Below are 7,004 nucleotides of genomic sequence, written 5' to 3' on the forward strand. Positions count from 1 at the left end.
TTGGCAACCCTATCTCCTTCCCAGCCAACCATCAACCTACCTTTATTTCCCCCTCACTCTTCAGCTTTCCACCCCCCACATATCTGCAGCCTCTCCCATGCTCCGAAGCCCTGACTGCTACATCACATTGGCTGCCATATGGTGGCCACCTCAGCAGCATATAAGGATACAGAGCCCACCATTTTCTCCAGGGGAACTGATCTCTGCCATCTGGAAAGCCGTATTTCCACTCCCCACACACCTGCAGCCTCTCCTGTGCTCTGAAGCCCTGACTGCTACGTCACATTGGCTGTCATATGGGGGCCACCTCAGCAGCATATAAGGATACAGAGCCCACCATTTTCTCCAGGGGAACTGATCTCTGCCATCTGGAAAGCAGTTGTAATTCTGAGGGATCTCCAGCCCTCATCTGAGGATTGGACACATTTTACCTCAGAACAGAAAACTGTTTAGAATGTTAGAGGCAAAAGCCAATCAAGTCACATATGCAAACGACCTCTGTGTTCCGAGGCAAAGGCCAATGAGGCTGCATATGCAAATAACCTGTGTTCTGACTGGCTATGGGGGGGAAAGGAACAGCAAAATGTTTAGAATGTTGGAGGCAGGACTCAGGCAAAGCAGCCAGTGGATAGGGAGACCCTCTGAAAGATAGATCAGAGAGCGAACTGATTTTGGTGCGTGTGGAATGTTCTAGAGAAGTGCCGCCACCATTCGGCTTTTATTTATAAGGGAGATGTCTTGGACTGTCATCCTTTTCCCTATTCTTGACTCTAGTGTAGACTAGGATCTACTGCCATCAGATTGCTCTTTGGGGTATGCACGAGCTTTCTGGCTCTTAACCACCTTTGAATTAGTGTTATATGTGTTCATAACCTCAGGTTTTTCACATGTGACCTTTTTTTTTCCTTGCACCCAGTGACACCCAAGTGACACTGAGCCCTCGTCCCAGTTGCATGACTGCAGCTGCTATCTGGCATTTATTATGGCAAACTAAAAGGAACTCTTTTTCCTCTGTGTTCTGAGAGCATGGGGTTTGTTTGTAAATCATAAAGAGCCAAATTTTGCTTCCCTTACAGTTTGTTACATGGAGATTGACCGGTCAGGCTGTGGCTGAATAAATATTCCTTGTCCTGATGTGTCTTTGACAGTAACCATAGCTGCAGACCAAACAGATTATGTGTGGAACTGAATGTCTCTTGTAAATAATTCATTCTGAAGGTTTACATGGCAGCAGTCAGCTACCACAGTATCTCAGACCAACAAAATGTACTATACTACTGAATGATCCAGGGAAGTTCTTCAATCCATTTGATAGAGGAATTATGCTGAACTTTATGGAATTCCTCCGCATGTTTCAGCCTTTAACAGAGAATGAAATGAAAACAACAGAACTCGTTTCCATCTAAATACTGCAAGAGACTCATAGATAAGATTCCAGGTCATCAAGAGTTTACTTGCTTAAAATCTATCAATAAAATGGGTGGCAGGTTACTTTGGAGGAGAAACTGTCACCAGCAATCATCCAATTTTAAGACAAAAAATCTACTATTTGCTATTGCTTGGCAGAAACATCTTCATAGGTGTGGAATGTGGAAAGCAGCATACAAAAGAACTAAAAAAATATATAAAGAAATATTTCAGGTTTCCATTTAGGATTATGGTGCTCACCTTTAAAGTCCTTATGAACCTGGACCTCCCTGGTCCCAAAGACACCTAGCCCAATTTCATATAAGCAGGGCCAGGGCATTCTCAGTGGCAGCTCTGCACTGGTGGAACGAGCTCTCAGAAGACATCAGGGCTCTGCGGGACCTTGTACAGTTCTGCAGGGCCTGCAAGACGGAGCTCTTCCAACAGGCCTTTAATCAAGGAGCCGCCTCTAACAACTGAACAGTAGCAAGGCCCTGTTCCCCTGGAATTACCATCGGCAGCCTGGGCCTTCTGGCATAAATAGATTAAGACAACACCTAAACATCAGTCACTGACTGTATTCCATTATGATTATGTCACCATGATCTGTTATTATGTTTTCACCATCGCTATGCAATTATTACTGTCACTAGCACTTTATGATTGTTTATGATAGTTTTATATTTGCTTTGTTTTATGTGTTTTTAACTTTTATGTAAGCTGCCCAGAGCCTGCTCTGGCAGGGAGGGTGGAGTAGAAATCAAACCAAACAAATAAATAAGTAAGTAAATAAATATTTGAAGGACAGTGTCTTCCCATCTTATTTACTGTGCGCCATCCCACTCCTCTAGTCATTCTTGACTCCTCATTCTCTCTTATGTAGATCCATACATTCCTCCTTTGTTCAAGCCAAGGTTTTCCAGGCAATTGGTCCAATTCCAAGGAGCCCCACTGCTGGACCTCCTGATGGCACTGGTATTTCTGGCCACTGTGTGACACAGAGTGTTGGACTGGATGGGCCTTTGGCCTGATCCAACATTGGCGTCTCTTATGTTCTTATGTTCTTATCATCACTGTCTAAAAAGACTGTAAGGCAATTTCATTTGAGAGGCCATTTAGAGGGCACCTGTGTCTAGAAAATTTTTAAGGCAAATGTTGTTTGATAAACTTTGACAATTATGGTGACATTATCTAGCTTAGGTAGTTCTATTGTTATACTGTGCTTTTGTTACATTATTTGCCTGGTGGCCTCTTGCTCATCAGTCTGTGAAAAACCCAGTATATAAATCTTTTAAATAAATAAATCCTTTCAAAGAGAACAGATTACTGTTTCTTTTTGTTCTTACTTCTTATTCTTACTATGCTTATTTGTTATTAATTATAGGCCTAGCCCAATTTCATATAAAATATAACATACCTAATACATGTGGCAAGATGCAAGCTGTATGAAAAGAAAACCCTAGACAATCTGGACACAAATTAAAATATTGTGCTCGAGTTGAGTCTTGCTGTTCAACACTAGGTGGTGCTGGTTTGCTTTAAAAAATGTAAATCTTTCTCCTGAGAACTGAGTAATATTCCAAAACTTTCCTATCTGGCTTTTTCCCTCACATGTGCTTTTGCAGTCAAGGGTTAAGTTGCCAAATTTATCAAAGTCTTAATTGCGAAAGTGAAACAGCATCATTCATTCAAACCAACTAGTATTCAATATTATTATATTTCTAACAGCAGCTGATAAAATCTCTCTTGCTCTGGATACTTTCTGTTAGCATAAGCCTTAAGGTCTGAACTCTCTCCTTATCCAAATATGGTAAATTAAAGCAACTTTTAAAAATACTACAATCAATTCAACAGAAGCTACAAACCAAGGTCAAATATGACTGCTGAAGCTAAAACTGGAGGCAGACCCAGATCCAGGGGTCTTGTTGTAGAAAAAGAGCTGCCGGAGCTCATTAGCATAACTCATTAGCATAACTTATTTGCATATGCCACGCCCCCTGACATCACCGGAAGTGACAGAAGGCCACACCCCCTGACATCACCGGAAGTGTGTCAGAAGGCCCGGCTACTTACCCTCCTGCTTCATCCTCATTCCCAAACGGAATGAGGATCGAAGCAGAGGGCGGGGTAAAGAAGGGGCGGGGCTTCACCACGTGACCGCCCCACCCCCTAGAGGTTCTCTTCCGGAGCTCCATACCTGAGAGCTCCCCCCCGACTAGAGCCCTGAAGATAAATGAAATGAAGGGATCACTGCAAAAGCATCTTTATATGTTTGTGCATACCAACAGTATTACAGGGATCAGATGTGGAAGAAAAATCATACAGTCAAAATGGAAGCCGATGAAAATCATGCAAAACAATGCCAACGGGCAATATTGTGCTTTCACTTGTTGCACTGGAACACAGGCACTTTACCTCATTTCTCTAAGGGACAACCCTTCCTCGATCCTCAAGTTTCCTCACGGGGTCCTCCAGCAAACATGGGCATAGCAGTCCCAGTTTATACATGCTGGGGGGGGGTTTGCAATTTGTATGCTTATGCACCATTCTGAACCAAGGCTCCCAACACTGACTTGGCAAATGTTGCAGCCAGGGGATTTGGAGCACAATGCTTGGGGAAGGCAGAGTTTGGGGAGAATGTGATGGCACTTCTGGACAATGCTGTAAGCTGCATCCCCTGGACCCTACTATCTTCACCATAAAAACTAGGGAAAACGTATAAAGTTTCACATGTGGAGGTTATTTTTTCTGCTGCTCCCCAGTTCCTTGGGGGAGGTAACTGAGGCTGAGGGCTGGTACTTTGCCACCCCCGGCAGGTAAATGGGATGCTTATTCTTAACTGACATCTATTATATTTTAATCCTATACAGGCGTGGCATAATGGCTGGCGGGTGGGAATAAACCGTGGTTTAGAATACTGCCTTCTGTCCATTTATCAGAGCAAGGTGGGCTAAAAATGTCTTAAATAAATAAAATCCAAGTAAGGTAGACAGTCCACAGTTTGTTAAAAAACAGTTCTTGCTTTTGAGTGTCACAACAGATGACCGCTAGGCTGAAGTAGGGAGGGGAGGATGAGCCTGGGGATTTCAAACTCATGCATATGATGAACGAACTGTGGCTTGTTCCTGATATCTGAATCCAGCCTAAAACTGGCATTACTCAATCAACAAGTGTGCATTCTGAAATAATGTATTTCATTTGTACATATGCAGAGGATGGGGAATGCAGAGAGGGAAATTTCATGCTTGGTCCAGGACCCCAAAATTCTTGCTGGTCCTAAGCTTGTGATTCAAATGCCTATTCAAATAAGTGACACAGAAGGCAGAAAACACTGTACTCTCTCCATCAGGAGGTCATCCCTACTTGGGATCATACAGATACCTTTCATGTGGGTTGATCATTAAGTATATCCATATATAGCCTTTGTTTTTTGTTGTTCAGTCACACAGTCGAGTCCGACTCTTCGCATCCCCATGGACCACATCACACCAGGCCCTCCTGTCTTCTGTTGTCCTCCGGAGTTTGCTTAATTTCATGTTCATTGCATCGATAACACTGTCTAACCATCTCATCCTTTGTCATCCACTTCTTCTTTTTCCTTCAGTCTTTCCCAGCATCAGGGTCTTCTCCAGTGAGTGCTCCCTTCTCATTTGGTGGCCAAAGTATTTGAGCTTCATCTTCAGTATCTGGCCTTCCAGGGAACAGTCAGGGTTGATTTCTTTTAGGATTGTCTGATTTGATCTCCTTGCAGTCTAACTTTTGACCTGCAGCAAAATGACATTGTAAATGGCTTTACAAGGGATAATAATTCATAATCATAACTCATTTTTAGTATTCTAGCTGTTGCTGCTCTGTAGGATCTCCACAGTGCCTGGATGCAGTAGTCCAAAGGTTAAGGGGGAGCTGGCTGAATTTGAATCCATCCAAAACAGAAGTCATGTAGCTGGGAAAGACTGTGAAGCTAACCGAAGGGTCACTCCCAAGACTCAGTGATGTCTAGCTTACAGCTGTAGAAAAGAGCAAGAGTCCACTAGCCCCTTAAAGACTAACAAAATATGTGGCAGGGCATGAGCTTTCGTGAGTCGCTGCTTACTTCTGCATCTGAAGAAAAAGCTCACACCTGGCCACATATTTTGTCAGTCTTTAAGGTGCTACTGGACTCTTTCTCTTTTCTACTGCTACAGGCAGATTGACACAGCTGCCGATCTTCATCTAGGTTACAGCTGTAGACTCTGTAAAGAACCTCGGGTGCGGTTGGATTCTGTGCTATCATTGGATAAACAAGTGGCCATCGTAGCATGATTGGCATTTTTTCACCTACACCAGACCGGCCTGCTGGCTCCTTATTTGTCTGGGTCAGACGTTGCCACATTGATCCATGCAATGATCACCTCTAGTGTGAACTACTGCAGTTTGTTCTATGTAGGGCTACCCTTGAAAATGCTTTAGAGACCGCAAGTGATACAGAATGCAGCTAACAGGCTGCTGACCAGAACGTCATGGTCAGTTCACATTATTCCAATTCTGCAGCCACCAACTAATCTCCAGATCCAATTCAAAGTACTGGTGTTAAACTTTAAAGTCCTTAACAGTCTGGGATCTTCCTACCTATGGGGCCACTTCTCCCATTGCAACTACCCATGCTCCCTTCAGTCATCATCTAGGGGCCTCTTGCAGGTGCCTGGCCCTAGGATGGCTTAGTTAACTGTCACCAGGGGAAGGGCCTTCTCGGTTGTGGCCTCTGCCCTGTGGAATGCACTTTCGGATGACACCCAGGCCCTGCAGGACTTGTTTAGTTCCCACAGGCACACAAGGCTGAATTGTTTAGGTTGGCCTTTGGAGGGTAATCCACATGTTCAGCCTGTTTTTATTAGTGGTATGGTGCTAGAAACATATTTTAATAGTTTAATATTTTATTGTTAATATTTTGTATCTGTTATTTGTTTTTTATGTTGTTTTTACCTTATTTATATAGTTTTAATGTCGTAAGGTGCCATGAAAAGCTTTGGTGAGCGGTGATTTTAAAAATCCAATTAAAACAAATTAAGTGAGTCTCTCTTAGTTTACTCCTAGATAAAGAGAAATAGCATTGCACCATTGGGGTTTGTTACAGTTGGAATGAGGACGAAGCTAGTAAGTCAAAGGCTTCATGGAACAAGTGGATTTTGAGCTGATATTTGAAGAAAGCGGCCCTCAGCAAGCATTCTGGGAGAGGGTTCCTGAATGGAATGAGCCATTTAAGACAGCAAGAGACATTCGAATGGCTAAACTGGATAGATACAGACACATCCTCTGTTTTTTACAAAGACCAAAGCAGGTACTGGCAATCTTTGTATAGCTGGGGCAACACTGTGTTTAGCACTCAGAAGGGAGAGTCCACAGCTTGAGAAAGATGGATCTTTACTTATGAATGGAGAGGTGCCTACTATCATACAATACCCAATATTAGAAGAAGAAGAAGAGAAGGGATTGGATTTATACCCCGCCCTTCACTACCCAAAGGTGTCTCAGAGCAGCTTACAAACTCCTTTCCCTTCCCCTCCCCACAACAGACACCTGTGAGGTAGGTGGGGCTGAGAGAGCTCTTGACAGAAACC

The sequence above is a fragment of the Gekko japonicus genome, unplaced genomic scaffold (genome assembly GCF_001447785.1).
Source record: "Gekko japonicus isolate JY-2015 unplaced genomic scaffold, Gekko_japonicus_V1.1 scaffold108, whole genome shotgun sequence".
Classification (NCBI taxonomy): Eukaryota; Metazoa; Chordata; class Lepidosauria; order Squamata; family Gekkonidae; genus Gekko; species Gekko japonicus.